The 17609-nt window shown below is 43.2% G+C and overlaps 1 protein-coding gene across 2 annotated transcripts in view; it reads right to left on the reverse strand.

Annotated features, from left to right (window-relative positions):
• The window catches only part of AK9 (adenylate kinase 9), a 226282-nt gene that overhangs the window by 121503 nt on the left and 87170 nt on the right, over positions 1-17609 (reverse strand). The gene's annotated exons all lie outside the window — the stretch shown is intronic.

A 17609-nucleotide genomic window follows, 5' to 3' on the forward strand; every position in this document is an offset into this window, starting at 1 on the left:
ATCCTCCAGGGATTGGGGCCCCAAATCTGTTCTTGAGCAGAATTTTGGGCATTTGTAGGTCTGAGATGTTGCAAAGCAGTCGATGGATGGGTTATCCCAATGTCTGAATGTTTTATAGAATCATGTTGTTTAGTTCCCATTTGTGATCCTGAAAAAATTCTTTGCTCAGCATATCTGCTGTAGTATTTTGATGACCTGGGAGGTACAAGGCTGAGATGTTGATACTGTGCTGGATACACCAGTTCCATAGTTTCATGGCTTCGGAGCATAGGGAATGTGAATGTGCCCCTCTCTGTCCGTTTATATAAAATATGCAGGCAATGTTGTCCATCATTACCCATATATTCTCAATCCTGATCAGTGCCAGGAAGTGCAAGTACACATTGCGAACTGTGTGCAGTTCTAAGAGGTTTATGTGTAACAGAGTCACAGAAGGAGACCACATGCTTTGGATCATGATGGTGTAGTAGATGGGCTACCCAGCTGATCAAGGAGGCATCAGCTGTGATTAGCATTGAAGGTGGAATCTGAGTGAAAGGGACTCCCATGCACATGTTGTTGGATTGCATCCACCAATGTAGAGAGTGTTTGATTTTGATAGGCATTGCAAGGCATCTGTTTAGGTTGTGTGTTTGTGTGGTATATAGAAGGTTCTTAGCCAGCCCAGAAGACAACACATGTGAAGATGCGCATGTCATACCACAAATGTGGTTGCTGCCTTCTGTCTTAATAGTTGGAGGCAGGTTCCTACCGAAGCGTGGACTGTTCAGTGATGAGGTTGGTTAGAGTGTTGAACCTGTTCGTTGGCAATGACAGTCTGGCTTCCAGAGAGCTGAGATGCATCCCGATGAAGTCTAACTTCTGAATGGGATTTACAGTTGATTTTTGTATGTTTATCTGTAAAACCCAGTCTCAGGAAGAGGTCAAGTGTCCTGTGAGTAATGTCAACAGCATCTGTCCAAGTAGGAGCTTTTAATAGACAATCATCCAGATAAGGTATAATAATATTCCCCTGTTTGTGGAGATGTGCTGCCACCATGCTAGAATTTTGGAGAATACTTGCAGTGCAATTGAGAGACTGAAAGGCAGAACTTTGTATTGGTAATGTTCTATTTCCAGAGTAAATCTGAGAAACCTCCTATGAGCAGGGTGTATGGTTACGTGAAAATAGACATCTTGCAGGTCGAGGGCTGAAAAACAGTCCCCTTGTTCTAGTGCTGGTATTATTGTTGCTAGTGTGACCATCCAGAACCACTGGACCCTTACAAATCTGTTGAGTTTTCTCAGGTCTAGAATAGGCCTCCACCCTCCATTCTTTTTCTGGGTTAAGAAGTAGTAGGAATAAAAGCCCTTCCTCCTCTGTATTGAGACAGTATTGGTTCTATGGTGCCCAGATGCAGTAGATAGTTTACTTTCTGCCACAGAAGTTGTTCATGAGAAGGGTCCCTGAAGAGAGACGGGGAGGGAGGGTGGGTAGGGGGGATGGAGATGAACGGTATTGCATAGCCTGTATGGATTATTTCTAGGACCTATTTATCTGTGGCGATGGAAGTCCACACTGAATAGAAAGGGATCAAATGTTGGCCAAAACAGGGGATGGATGATGGTGTCAGTACTGGTGGGTGGGGAAGGTCACTTGGACCCTTGACCAAATCCTCAAAATTGTTGTTTAGCAGAGGATGGCTCAGATGCAGATGGTTGAGGCAGAGGTGGTTGATGCCTCAAAGGTCTCTGCATCTGTCGATGTGTCTCTGTTGATGAGTGTATGGGATGGATCATGTGTGCTGGTAGGGATAATATCTACTCTGTTTTCTTTTGGTTGCGGTGCGTATATCCCCAAGATGTGGAGAGTTGCTTGAGAGTCCTTCAGGGTGTGGAGGGCTTTGTGTATCTTGAAGCAAACAGTTTCTAGCCATCAAAGGAAAGGTCCTCCACTGTGGACTGTACTTCCCTGTGGAAACTGGACAGATGAAGGTATGACGCTCAGTGCAGAATAATGGCAGTGGCCATGGATCATGCTGCCATGTCTGCCACATCTAGGGATGCCTGTAGGGTGGTTCTGGCCAGAAGCTGACCCTTAGTTAAGATGGATTTGAATCAGTTCTTTCTATCTTCCAGAATATCATAAATAAATTCCGCCAGTTTTGAGTAGTTTACATGGTTGTATTTTGCCATCAGTGCTGAGTAACTGGCAATTCGAAATTGCAGGGTTGCTGAAGAATAGGTCTTGCCGCCAAAAAGGTCTAGTTTTTTCATATGGGGTGGATCTATACTGATGTTGTCAACAGTGCTGGTTGACTGCATCGACGACTAGAGAGTTCGGTGCTGGGTGGGAAAATAAAAAGTCCATCCCTTTTGAGGGGACATAATACTTTTTATAAGCTCTCTTTCAGGGGGTGGTATTGTTGCCAGAGTCTGCCATATGGTTTTGGCTGGTTCCATGAGCACATCGCTTATTGGAAGCACTATTTTTGAAGCCAACAAGGTGTGCAGGATGTCCAGCAACTTATGTTGGGACTCTGGGATCTCCTGTAGGGTGTTCTCTAGGCAGTTCACAACTCTACTGAAGAGTTCTTGAAAATGTTTGAAATCGTCCACAGCTGTGGGTGGTGGAGGCATTATGGCCTCATCTGGGAAAGAGGAGGAAATGTTGGCAGATGGTGCCATGTCCTGTTCCAGTGCTTCCTCTTGTTCTTCAAAGCTCTCCTCAATGGTCTCTGATGGTGCAGCCATAGAGGATGGTGGGGGAGATCTAATCCTTTCCCTGCAGGGACTTGGGGGCTTGGGATATTGCCTCCTGTATGCAGTCCAGGGGTCCCAATAAGGCCACTGTGTGGGAAACAGCATAGGTGGAGGCATCCATGGGTGACCATACCAGGTCTGGGTGTCAGGATTGGGATGAGGTGTCAGCCGTACAGGTGGTCCTAATATAGGAGTAGGTTGGACAGGAGAGAAGTGGTGTGATGAGAAAACACCCTTCTCCTCATTATCCTCCTCCCCGCTGGAAAATGGAGGGCCAGCGGTGAAGGAGGTTGGCTTGGTTCTGTGTTTACTGGGGATAAGTCGGTGCTGAAGAGCGGGGATTCAGGCATCAATGATACCAATAAGTCCTTATGTTGCAGGAAATGGCATGGTGCCGATGGTTTCAGTGCCGAAGTGTTTAGTGCTGATGGCCCCATTACAGCGGTGGACGTTGGTGCTGTTGCCTGGGTGCGCTGCATTGTTGGAGCAGGTGGTGGCACAATAGGCCACGGGAAGAATCTCAGTGCTGCATATTTCTGTGGTCATCGGTTCTGCAACGGAGGAGATGGGCTTTTGTTTGCCTTTCAACTCTAAGTCTGCCGATTTGGGTTCGGCAGAAGGTATGCGTGGGCGGTGTCAGCAGATCCTGGTGCCTCGTATGTACTCAGCCGCAGTGTGATATCGAATGAACCGCAGACTGCTTCTTTTTCGGTGGCTCTTTCGAAGGAGAAGATGCTGTTCTTTTCCTCGTTACTTTTTTGGAAGAATAAGCCTTCCTGTGCGAAGAGGGTGAAGCCTCTGGAGAATGCTGTCCAGGGGATCTGCTGGCTGGGATCAGATGCTGGGTACAGAAATTTTTCCATAAGGACAAGTTTTAGACACAGATCTCGGTCCTTCCTGCTGTGAGCCTTTAAGTTGCTGCATTGAGAACACTTTTGTGGGATATGTGTCTCACCTAAGCATCAGACATACTGAGAGTGACCATCCGATACTAGGATCACTTCCCGGCAGGAAAAGCAGCACTTGAAACCTGGTGAACTGGGTATGGGTTGGACTATGGAGGTTCAGCCCTGAGGGTGAACACGAAATATGGTACGGGTAGGAAATAAATTATTTTTTTCTACACCCCAACCCCTTGCCCTGAGCCCCTTCCTGCACCCTGCATCAGACTCCCACACCCCACACTCCCTCCCTCACCCCAACCCCCTACCCCAACCCTACATTCATGGCCCTGCATACAATTTCCCCACCTAAGTGTGGCCCTCGGGCCAAAAAGTTGGCCCACCCCGCCTTAGATGCTAGCTAACTGGGAGGAAGGTGGAGGTTGTGAGGTAAGGGGGAGTGTATTTGATTCTGTGTATGTTTATATAAAACGTTTCATTTTTTATAACCTATATACACTAAATATGAATAAAACCTTTAAGAAGAGTACACGATGAGAGGCTTTACTTTTGTTACTAAATCAGATGGCCTACTCTGCCAGTTTGCAATATTTATTTTTATTTCATCTAAAAGAAAATACTACGATTAGTAAATTTGACACATAAAGGACCATCCCAAGTCTTCACTTAAAAATGTAGAGCTTGTTTCTTTCTTCTATTTTCACATTCCTATGCACAATCCTATTTCACTGATAAAGGTTAGTCTCATGGTATTTCTGAGTCATCTAGAACCTGAAAGCTCCAAGAATCTCTTATGCAAGCTTCTTCCAGAGCAATTTCCCGATTAGTTACAGATCACGCAACTGATATAAGTTCAGAGCAGCATTGGCAGCAAACACTATCTGTGGATCTTTTTAGATTTTCAGATCATTAGTATCCATTCATAAATACATAGTAAAAAACGTTTATAACTGATTATGTATGTGATGCAATGTATTCACTTTTAAAAGTCACAAAATCAAAACACAATATCAAATACACAAAACAATACAATATCAAAACAACAAACTAAAGAGGCAGTAGAGAGGAACAACAATGCATTTATGGAATTCTACCACAGCATGGTGCTCAGAAGCATGCACTCCCCAAACCAAACACAGCACCATATCTGAATGCCATTTCTGACAGCTTCTCCTGTCCTCTATGTCCTAGAAAGAAGCCTTCCTGCTCCCTCAAATTGAGGTAATTCTCTTATGGGATATCTTTCTTGGGTATGGGTGTTACCCCCAAAACAAAAAACGCAGAAAAAAGCTATTAGGAAAGGTAGGTGAGGCTGCTGGGAAAAGAAACAATGAAATCATAGGATTATAAACTGGTTGTCAGTTCATAAACTGGCAGCTAGTTAACCACAATTTTAAAGGTTTGCATATTTGGATTCATCATCAACTCGCCCGTAATAAACTAAGAATTTCTTGACAAACAGGTATTTAGTACAATAATAAATAAATAATGAATAATAAGAAGAAGAAGCTAAAGATACATTTTACATTATATTTACATGAGTAGCAGACAATAACATCCTTTTCGGTATGTCAAACTATATGAGAAAATATTTTTTCAATTTGTTTCAGATAGGCTTAGGAATATATTAAAGCAAAATGTAGTTTGGAGCTATATAATAAATAAATAAGGCCCCCTTAATTAACTCACAGTGGAAAACTGTGCAAAAAAGTCACACATGCAAGTTGGAGGAACATTCACTAAGACCCTTGTCATGCAGTCTGGAGTGGCTCACAACTGGGAGTGCCAACCTCAGGGCAGACTGTCAAGAAGCAGGGCAAAAAAACTCAAACTGGTTGTATGTTCTATAATTAGATTTCACCAACTGAACAATAGTTAGCTCCACAAGGACTTTAACAGCCTTTCTATGGAGTCACAGATGGTCTCCTTGGGCACACTGTCCTATTCACCACCCCAGGCAACCCTGCCTCTGTGACAGATAGTCCCTTATACCAAAAATCACAACAATATCCAGGTTGCTCCCAGTTCCAAGCACCAGTCATTTACCTCAGGACAATTACACCCCAGATCTCAGACCACAGACAATGCCTGTAGTCAATCCTATAATAAACTAACTAAAGATTTCTTAAGTAGGAAAAAGTATTAAGAGAGTATTTACAAAGTTAAAGCAGGTAACGTATGCACACAAATGAGCTACAGTCTTAGAGTCCAAAAGACAATATAAACTTCTATAATAAGCAAACTCCATATGTTCCTTAGGGCTAACCCAGGCAAAACAACTGGAGGTCTTTTGCTTAGCGATTCTTGCCCCTTTAGAGTCCAAGCAGGAAAAAAAAGTTTCTCCTTGTCATTGATTTTTATTCCCTTCTCCCCAGAGTGCAAGGCGATGGGATGACTTCATGTGCAGGTGTCCTCTTCATGGATGGGGAGAGAAATGCAATTAATGTTTTTTTATGTTTCACAATGGCTTATTTGGTTTCAAAGGCTTTCTTGTTGGGAAGGACCTAACATCTTCTGTTTGATGAGTTACATAGTTACAGGGGTTTACAGTGAAAACATTTGCTATTGTTTTATAACTTGGGTACAGAATAGTGATACTCATATATGCAGCATCCTACAAGCCATTCATAAGGTCTAAACACCAATCATGTTCTTACAACTCTAATATCTATCTTAACAATACTAACATACAGGTAGGCCAGACTGTTTCCAGCTATGCATTTGTCAGCGTTCAGTGGGGTTTGGGGTCTTGGCATGAGCTGGCACCTGGTCTGTCAGCATCACAGCCCCGATCCTGCAAACACTTACGCACATTTTCAACTTTACTACCACAAATAGTTCTACTGAAATCAATGGGACTAACTGTGGTAATGAAATTAAAAATGTGTAAGTATTTGCAGGATTGAGGTCTGAGACCCCTGAAAAATGAGAAGGCCTCTTTCAGAGTTTGGAAGCCAAATATGCCAGTCTGTTCAATGTTGTATTAAGAGTTTTAAAATGTAAGAAGTTATACAAATGTCAGATTAATCTCTTTCAAAGTAGTTCATAGAATCATAGAATATCAGGGTTGGAAGGGACCCCAGAAGGTCATCTAGTCCAACCCCCTGCTCAAAGCAGGACCAAGTCCCAGTTAAATCATCCCAGCCAGGGCTTTGTCAAGCCTGACCTTAAAAACCTCTAAGGAAGGAGATTTACCACCTCCCTAGTTCCTCATCCTGTGCAGTTATTTGAGTATTATCATATGTATATTGGCTAAAAAACCTGAATGAATACATACAACATGCAATTAAAATTTTTGCATTTTAATACTTTAAATTCATGTAGATGCATTTACTTCAAAGGGCGGAGTACTAAATGTATGCACACTCATAAATGAATATGTGCAGTACAGAATTTAAAACATTTGTAATATTTCTAAATCAAATTTATTCAAAGATGTTAAAGGAACTCATTGAGGATCTGAAGATTTAAAAATAAATTAGTTTAGGAACCCAACTGTCTGAAAAGAGAGCACCTGAAAAAAAAGTCTTTGTTTTAATAGGAAGCATGCCGAGCTATGACACACACCCTCTTATGTAGAACTCGGAAGGCTTCAGGAGGTGCCCATATTCAGCGTTTAGGCCTCATGTATGTTAAGTTCACATGATCTTTGAGTGTTTAGGGGACCACACAGCCTAGAGTATCAGTGAAAACTTCTGACAGTGCAGTACTAGGATTCAGTGTTTGTATAGAGTAAGAGTAAGACTCATTCGTTTGTACAGAGAAAAGAGACACCTATATCATGTTGAATTTGATCAAACTGTATGGAGCCCTTGTGCTATAAGAATTGGGACACATGGATTGGCCATGTGCCACGCTCTCTCAAGAGGACTGACTTTAGAAGATCAGAAGATATGTAACAAACATTCCATGTATTAAGAGGGCACAAGTGCTCCAATGCAGTGATCTGCTGCAAGGTACCAGTGGGCTGTTCCATAAGCCTAAAAGGCACTCTCTCTATGAATTGACAGTCCAGTCAAAGCGCCCAGGAAGCATTGAAGAGCCACTCATAGAAGCACTGAAGTTCAATGTGCCAGTCATACTATAATATGCAGTAAGGTAAGAAGATGTCTTCTGAAACTCTTAATACTGTATACTGGGAGACTGAGCTCTCTATGCAGCAAGAGAGAGTCTTGTTTTGCACCAAGAATGTGCCTAGCTCTCCATGCACTAAAGAGGTCCTGATCCCTTCATGGAGAAGTCTGATTAAGCTGACAAGCTTTCGAGCATGGAGGGTGCACCAAACTGTCCATTGACTTCTAAGCACCAGAAAAATCTCCAAAGCTCCATGCATCAGAAGTGCCATTTTGAGGAAGTACTGAGACCTACATGCAAAGAGCTCATTATTCAACACACTGAACTGGTGAACTCTGACAAGAGAATATCAAACTCCAATGAGAAAATAAAGTCAGGGAAGCTCCAGATGTCATAGGCGTCAAATGCCAAACTCAAGAGACAGGCTTCACCTATAGATTACTGATTTTGGTGCTGTATAAGCAAGATAAACAGACAGACAAAAAATAAAACAGATTAAAAAAAGTGAGTCCAGAAGGCATCAGCTTCCTCAGAGGCACTTGGCATGTGGCATGTGCCAAGTTCTATTAGAGATGCTGATGGCCCTGAAGTGGAGTGATGTTATGCCTCACGAAGGTACAGACAGCTAGGTGTCCATATAACCTCCCTCAACATTTAATTCACAGAATGAGAGGAGATGACTTAAAGAATTTTAACTCAATCACTGAGACTTCTTGTAGGGCACATAACTGAGGATGTTGTTCATAACCCTTCACATTCCCAAGTCTGGTGGTAGAGCTTCTGCCCATTGGCCAAATACTGTGGGTACAGATATTTATAAGGTAATACATGTATGTAACTCATATTCCTGGCATAGGACGAAGGGCTGAAAGGTGCATTGAGGAGCAGAAAACACTGCTAAGACAATGGGCAAAGCTGTTCTCTGCAGCTCACACCCTTTTCTAGGCTGCTCTGAAATGTCCAAAACAAGCCATTTACTATCACCTGCCTGCAGGTGGAAGAGAGTCTGCTTTTTCTCTTCTGTGAGCAGGGGTTGAACAGTCTCCAGCTAGAAGAAGAAAGCTCCAGGTTAGGTTATTAAGCTAGCAAGCAAACACAAGATAAATATGGAACTAAGAAAACACTCAATGAATGAAGAAGCAAGGAGGATCAAATATTGTGCAGTATATACAAAATACTGATACTAAGTGAAACATTGAAAAGGATTCTAAATTGCATATGATTTGAAATGTTACAGAAAACAACATCTCTTAAATTCAAAACTCAAGATGGAATGAGTCCATTGAGCTATATGAATTCAGATAGCATCCTTCCCATGCCCAAAAGCTTGTTTTAATAACAGAGATTGATAGTTTATATAGATGCTGCCTAATATAAATATGCATGTTCAGGCAAAGCTTCTGAAAGGTTATTACTATACTTAAAACTATTTTAAAATTGATAAAAGCGGCAAAGAGTCCTGTGGCACCTTATAGACTAACAGACGTATTGAAGCATAAGCTTTCGTGGGTGAATATGATGCATCTGACGAAGTGTGTATTCACCCACGAAAGCTTATGGTTCAATACGTCTGTTAGTCTATAAGGTGCCACAGGACTCTTTGCCACTTTTACAGATCCAGACTAACACAGTTACCCCTCTGATACTTTAAAATTGATATTAACTTTGTCCCAGATTAACTGTGTAAAGGGATATTGAAACAGGATGCAAAGATACCAGCTGCAACCAGACATTATAGGCAGGAGTTATTTGACAAACCAGATTTGTATATAATTACCAGATGCTTTATGCATTTGACTTTCAATAGGACTGAGGCTTCTATGTCACTGAGGTACTTTTGAAAATTTTACTCTATGTCTATTTCCGCAAGTACTTATAGGGTATGTCTACAGAAGAGCTGGAATTTGCAAACTCCAGCTCCAGGTGACATATCCATACTAGCATGCTAAAAACAGAAGTGTAGCCACAGTGGTGCAAGCAGCATAAGGGGCTAGCCAACTCAGTATGATCTCATAAGTACCTATTGAGGGCAGCTAGCCCTACCTGTTGAATATAACAGGGCAGCTAGCCCCTGTGCTGCTGTGCCTGCATATCTATTTTTAGCACCCTAGTTCCATTTATCTTCCAGCTCCAATGTACTGTAGAGGTACCCTGCATCTAGAAGGTGTAATTCTTAGCACAGGTAGACATACAAGCACTAGCACCTAAAAATAGCACCTAAAACTAGTGAGCTAGTGCCTAAAAATAGACTTGGCCATCACAGAATGGGCAGCAGTTCTGGCTAGCTGCTGGAGTAGGTACTCAGGGGGCTGGGCAACATTGAATTCAGGTGGCCACTGCAGCCACACTGCTATTTTTAGGTGCTAACTTCAGCAGAGCTACAGTGTGAGTGTCCACATGTGCTCGGAATGACACCTCCCAGCCGCTATGTAGACATACCTATAGACTCAGTACGAGAAATACAGACATAAGTAAGTGTCCTGTATATTACTAACTTGTCTACCTTTTCTTTTAAACATAATATGGACAATATGATGTATTTGAACAAATTAGGTCAATTGACACTGGTGTAACTGTTGACTACAATGGGCATAAGCCAGGAGTTAATGTGGCCTGCTGAGTTTATAGAAATTGTAATTACTGAATTACACATTCATTCACAAGAGACATAAAAAGATCATCACAGAGTGCTAGACTCTTTTCTTGACAACATTTAAGTTTGCATTTTTACTCTATAGCTTTTATAAAAAATGAGCTGTGCACATACAATTAATTTTTTCCTATAAAAACATGTCACATGGGAATAGGGTTGTAGTCAATGTGCCTGAGACACATAAAAGTGAAATAAAACAGATGTCAGACTGAGAGCAGCATGACTGAAGTGTTTTGAGGAGTCAGTATTTGATTATGGAAATCAAATGTAGCAATGGGAAAACACAATTTTCTCTAAATAAGGGCTTATGTATTTACAGCAGAAGTGTATTGACATTATTACTTCTTTCATGCATAGTTGTTTTGACGTTCTCGATGATTTAAATGTAAGTCGGATGATCACAACCAAGACTTACTTTTTCGTTTGTGATGCAGATATTACAGAGACTAGAAGTCCTTTATATTTAACATTTTAGAAATGCTTCATTGTTCGTGAAAAACCACCCGTTTTATAAAATCTTTATAAAGACCATCCCTGACAGCTGTCTGTCTAACCTGTTCTTAAAAACCTCCAACGATGGGGATTCTACAATCTCCCTTGGAAGCCTATTTCAGTACTTAACTAACATTATAGTTAGAAGCTTTTTCCTAATATCTAACCTAGATCTCCCTTGCTGTAGATTAAGACTGTTAACTTCTAGTCCTACCTTCAGTGGACATGGAGAACAATTGATCAGCAACCTCTGTATAACAGTGCTTAACGTATCTGAAGACATACCATATCACCCATCTTCTTTTCTTGAGACTAAACATGTCCAGTTTTTTAACCTTTCCTCATAGGTCAGGTTTTCTAAACCTTCATCAAAGTACGGCACCCCAAACTTGACCCAATTGACACAATACTCCAGCTGAGGCCTCACCAGTACCAAGTAGAAGCAATTACATCCCCTATCTTATACACGACATTCCTATTAATACATCCTGGAACAATATTAGCCTTTTTTTTTGCTACTACATCACATTGTTGGGTCATACTCAATTTGTGATACACTATAAACCCCAGATCTTTTTCAGCAGCACTACTGTCTAGCCGTTTATGCCCCATTTTGTAGTTGTGCATTTGATTTTTCCTTCCTAAATGTAGTACTTTGCATTTGTCTTTAATGAATTTCAACTTGTAGAATTCAAGCAATTCTCCAGTTTTTCAAGTTTGTTTTGAATTCTAATCCTGTACTGCCAGGTGCTTGCAACTTCTTTCAGCTTGGTGTCGTCTGCAAATTTTACAAGCATACTCTCTACTCTGTTATCTAAGTTATTAATGAAAACGTTGAACAGTGCCGGGCCCAGGACAGACCCTTGCGGGACCCTACTAGATATGCCCTCCTAGTTTGACAGCAAACCATTGATAACTACTTTTAGAGTATAGTCTTTGGACCAGTTATGCACCCACCATTTAGTAATTTAATCTAGACCACGTTGCCTTAGTTTGCTTATGAGAATGATACGTGTGACTGTCAAAAGCCTCACTAAAATCAAGATAATCTTAGTCTTCCTTATAACTGCTCCAGGCTGAGTTTCCTACCTGGTTTTGAGCTTTGCTTATTAACCGTTGCCTAACCAGCCTGGAGTGCTTTGGTTTTCAAGCATGAAAGGATTTAAACAAATATAGTTTACTTTAAATTTACCTTTTGGATTCACAGACATTTTTTTCCACTTTTCACTCAGCTCCACCCAGAATGAAGGCCCCATGTACTGTGCTGCAAGCTAGAAATCAATAACGTGGCACTCTGTTGTGGCAAGCTAGTGGCAATGGAGTTGTAGAATACATGGAGCCCTACCCATAATGCCTCTCGTCAGTTGTACTGTGTTACATGTGATGGTAGATTCCTTTTCTGACCCCCAAGACCATCAATTCATGCCATGAAGCATGAGGTTTTCTTAAAACTTATTTTTGAATGCATAACTTCAAATATTGGTGACTAAAACGATCTTGTTTTATTTAAAAAAAAACATTTACACTATTTGACTCAGCAGATGCTGCCTGAGAAGGAATGCCATGAACAGTTTAAATGTAATTAAAAGAATGCTTTTATTTAATTAAACAAGTTAATTTGTTTTAGATTTCAGTATTCTTCTGAACACAGTAGCACAGATGGACTGCCTACTTTAACACTTAATGTGATTCTTTCATTTGAGATTGCCACCATCAATAAAAGTTCTCTTTATTTTAAAAAATAGAATTTAAAAATAAAAATATCTACATTAACATTGTTATCATTTAGATTTTAAATTGCACAGAAGTCTGGAAACTGAAAATATGTAACTCAGCCACACTACCCATATATTAAGGCATGAAAGTGATCAGAATATAAAATACTACCATACAGTACATATGGACTGAGTTACTTTTATTGAAGGAAACATAAAGAGAGGTTACTTGCCTTGCAGTAACTGGCGTTCTTAAAGATGCTTTTATCTGCATGGATCCTAATGTAGGTGTGTGCATGCATGAGCCCAGAATATTTTACCCAGAAGTATCTGTTGGAGCTGTGCATGTGCCCTATATGCTTTCATGCCCCCTATAGCAAGGGCACACACACAGCTCCAATAGATACTCAGTTCCTTCACCAATATGAAAAATCCAGGTAAGGACTCTTATCATTTACTAGGTAAGGACTCTGTATCAGTTACTCCTGGGGGAATTCTGTGCCACCGTGTACATGCAGAAGTCATGTCCTGCACAGAATTTTTTTTTCTCATCAGAAAATACATTCTGCTGGAAAGTGCTGCAGTTACACTTTTCATCCACCAGGGACACTATTGTGCCAGAACAGAGAGCAGCTGCTCCCGATGGGAGCAGCCCCAGATGCGGATAGGAAAGAGAAGAGGCTGCATTCCTCATAGTGCCCTGCCCATGGGGCCAGGTCAGGAGGCATGGGATATAGGGGAACAGACAGTGTGGGGCACGTGGGACTGCTGGGGGCGGGGTGTCACAGACTGGGGTTCAGAAGGGCTAGTGGGGGGACAGACTGTGACAGGGGCTGAATAGGAGTGGAGGTGCAGGGACACATGGGGCTGGGGGGAGCAGGGGTGCAGGGACACTGGGGACAGGGGAGGGGTGGCTGAGAGGGGGCAGGGACACATGGGGTTAGGAGAAGGGGGTGCAGGGACATGGGGGAGGGGGTGGCTGAATGGGAGCACAGGGTCACATGGGGATGGGGGAGGGGTGTTGAATTGGGGTGCAGGGACACATGGGGCCAGGACCAGATGTGCATGACTAAATGAGAGGGGCAGGGGTCAGCCAGGGTCTGCACGGGGGGATCACTAACAATCCCTCCCCCCGAAAAAACTGTTCCATACTTTTCCCACCTACACCCAACAACTCTCCCACTTCGCATCCAGGCTCCTTCCCAGCAATTACTTCCCTCTCCCTCAGCTCTTCCATTACCTCTGACTCCCCCAAGTCTTTGCACTGCTTCTCGGGGCTGCAGGAAATATGTATCTGTATTGTAGCAAGCAGGTCTGTTGAGGGAACTCCCCATTTTAGTAATACATAGTATAGAACAGAATCTTTTAACTCTCACTCATGAGTAGTGGAGTTCTTTCTGCTCAGCTGATCTGCCAAATAATTCTGGGTACCCAGGAGATGGAAAGCTATTAGCCCAGCCCAATGTTGGATGCACCAGTCCCATAGGTATATTTGATTCCTGACAGAAGGGGATGATCTCACTCCCCCTTGACTGTCTATATAGTGTATAGGTGTTGTATTGTCCATTACGTTTTAGGTAGTGGGCCCCTGAAGGAAAGGCAGAAATGCCTTGTAGGTTAGACTAACAACCTTGAGCTTTGGTACATTTATGTGTAACCAAGACTCTGCCTTGGAACACTTACCCTGAATTTGAAGAAAACTCAAGTGTACCCCCCATCATAGCTTGGATGCTGTGATGGGGCACGACTCACCATTGTGGCATCTCCTGCTGGCTGTCCTGGGAATTAGGTTCGTCCACCCGTGCGCCCTTGTCTGGTGATGTCTCATCACCGTCACTTCTACTCCAGGATGTGAGTTGTCCCAATGACCACAGCGTTCTCTTCAGAACACAGCTCTCTGGCTACGTCACAGTCTGTTCTCCCCCTTTCTGGGGGGACCGTAGTCCACTGTCCAGGCACTTCCTTGGTGGCCAGTGGGAATGGTGTGTGGGGGGGTGGGACCCGGGCGCACCCACTACTCTGGGTCCCAGCCCAGGGACCCTGTAGATGGCAGCCACATGCTGCATCCCGTCCAGCCCCACAGTCTACTTCCCTGGGCCACGTCCCCGCAGCTCCAGAACCTTCTCTGCCCTTGTCTCAGGGCCTCAGCATGCCCACAGTCAGCCGGAGCTCGCTCTCGCTCCCCTGATCCTGCCCAGCGCTGCTCTGTCTAAGTTGCTAGCTGCCCTCTGCCTGCAAGGCAGCGAGTCCTCCTCCCTCCTTGAGCTCCAGGGAGTGACTGATCTGCTCTGCCTGCAGATCTGCCCAGCTGCTCCTTCTAGTCCTCGCCAATATGCTGTCTCCTGCACAGTTTCCCATGGGTCCTCCCCAACTGGCTGCCTGTTGCACAGTCTCCCTAGGGTTTTATTAACCCATTAGGGTAGTATGGGGCAGATGTATTCAACACCAGAGGCTCCGAAGTGGGTGGAGGATGAAAGCAAATATACTGGCAAACATTCAGAGGGTTTGTCCACCAAAAGAGAGATGATAGCGCATACTGAGGATCTTCTATTAGTAAGTCCAAGTTGTGCCTGAAACTGGACTTGGCTGAAACTGACCTCAACCAACCTTGGGAGAGGCCAGAGGTTTAACCTTGAATACAGGGTCATATTATGTCCATGTTGCCATGTGCCTCAGCAAACTCAGGCATGCTTTTATTGAGGTTTTTGGATGGGAGAGGAGGTTTGAAATGATATGGGTCATACAAAATAATCTCCTTGGCTATCAACTCAGCCTTGACCCTTGGCTCCAGTCCCTAACTACTGACTCTGGCTTAACCTCCTCCAGCCCAACCATCTGTGTCTTTAACCACTGGACTTGATTGCCCAAGCCTTAATCCCTCACATATGATAAAGTAGAAATCAAGATACTTGAGACCAGTCCAAAGCATACAACAGATCTACAACAAGAGGGGCTCCTTTGTAAATCCCTTTCAGGAACCAAACAAAGAATGAAGAGAAAATCTGGAAGGACTTCTATTGCCATAAGATGAGGAAGATGCAAATGAGCAGAACTTCTCCATTAGTGGTACAGATTTCTGAGGTGTTACCACAGAATGAGGAAGTCCAGACTCCAGTCTCTGAGACACCAATGCCAGTATCATAGAAGATGTTGCAGGAAGATATTCATAATCACTACCCTTATTTCTGGTATTAGAACAGACTTAGAGCCCACAGAAATCAGAGAAGTGTCTAGGAAAGGAGGTGCTGGTTCTGGGGTAATGACTATGTCCATAGAAGTTGTAAAAAGGGTCTGAGTTGCAAGAGGAGTGGGTACCAGTGCAGTTGGTACCAAACTCAATTCAATGTAGAAATCTCAGATGAAGGGACCTTCACAATAGAACATGGTACTAACAAATCAGTAACAGATAGTACCATTATCCCCAGTTCTAAAGTAGCAGTGTTGGTCAATGAGGATTGTCACCTTGGTACCAAAGCAGAATAGCAAGTTTACATAATTCCTAAAGAGATATAGTGCTGATCTGCCTTAGAAGGGAGTCAGCTTGGAAACATTAGAATGATAAGACTTAGATTTCTTCTTAACCGGTGAGATAGTGTTTGGCATCAAGCACTCTTTTGCCTGCCTTGAGCAGCAGGAACCACTGACTGACCTGAGGATGATAAAAGGGAAGGCTAAGCATGATTTTAAGAAGCATGAAGTTTCTTAGAGCCAGAAGATCTACCAGCTCCCAACGTAACATCTCTGGTAGCCAGAAAACGGGTAGATACTAGCTCCAATACAGCAGACTGTTTCCATGGAGGAACTCCAGAGTCTGAAACACTCTTAATTGATTTTTCCATAAGAAATACCTTTAAGTGGGCATTGAGAGCTCTCTTTGAGAAAGATTTGAAATTTGAATGTTTTTCCACAGTATGGGACTTCCCTAAACAAAAGAGGCATCTAGCATGTCCATCATGCGTGGGCATAGCTGATTTGCAACTAAGGCAGATTTTAAAACCCAGAGATCAAGACTCAGCCCATGATGTGCAGTCCAGTACCAAGGGGAGAATCAAAGAAAAAACTGTTTATTTTTCCCCACTAGTCACCAAATAAAATGTTAACAAATTAAAAAAACAAACAAGTAAACCCCCTGTCCTAAGATACAATAGGAAAGCAGATGGACACTGTGTAGCTCTGTCATGGGCACTAAAAGAAACAGAGTGGTGGCTGGGGCTGCTCCACTGTTTATACCCTTGCTGTAGAGGTTTAAAGGGGCACACTTAATGCAAGGGTGCCTCCTTCTGGCTGCTCTGGGGCTTAGCTCCTTCTGGGTCTAATTCCCTCTTCTGCCACTCATTCACGCACCCTGCTGCCTCCCTCTCTCCACTTTTTCTTCATGGCTTGGACATCTGGCTAGGTCAGTACAGTCCTCCCCTTCCAGGGTAGCAGAGTCCTATTGGACAACTGTCCCAGGCAGTCTTCTGCTCCACTGCCCAGGCTATACCGCTTTCCAGGTGGCTGATACGAAAATCCAGGCCCACCCTTTACTCTGGGTTCCAGTCCAGGGACCTATGACTAGCAACTGTGGCTCCAAGACCTCACTCCTACTTCCCTGGACTCCTTCCTGTATCTTCTAGCTCCTTTCTCTCTGGGTTTACTAGACCAAACTCACTCCTCCCAGTGAGTAACTGCAGACTACTTAACTCCATAGTCCCCAAAACACCTCTCTTCTCCCAGAGAGTGACTGCAGACTACTTCCACTGCAGCCCCCTTCTGTTGCCAACTTCCTGCTTTATATCAGCGCTGCTTGTTCCTTCTCAGCTGGGCTCCATCATCAATCTGACTTTCATATGCAGGCCTTCCCCCAGGTGCAGCCTATCAGGTTAATTACCCTAATTTAACCTGTTCTGCCTTGTATGAGGTGAACACCCCATAACAGGGGGCATGAAGACACATAGGGCTCATGGGCAGCCCCAAAAGACACAGCTAGCTAAAAGATTCCAGGCTTGCATGCACAAGGCACAAATACCTACAGTGGGATCCATGTGGATA

Source organism: Chelonia mydas, chromosome 3 (assembly GCF_015237465.2).
Source record: "Chelonia mydas isolate rCheMyd1 chromosome 3, rCheMyd1.pri.v2, whole genome shotgun sequence".
NCBI classification, from domain to species: domain Eukaryota; kingdom Metazoa; phylum Chordata; order Testudines; family Cheloniidae; genus Chelonia; species Chelonia mydas.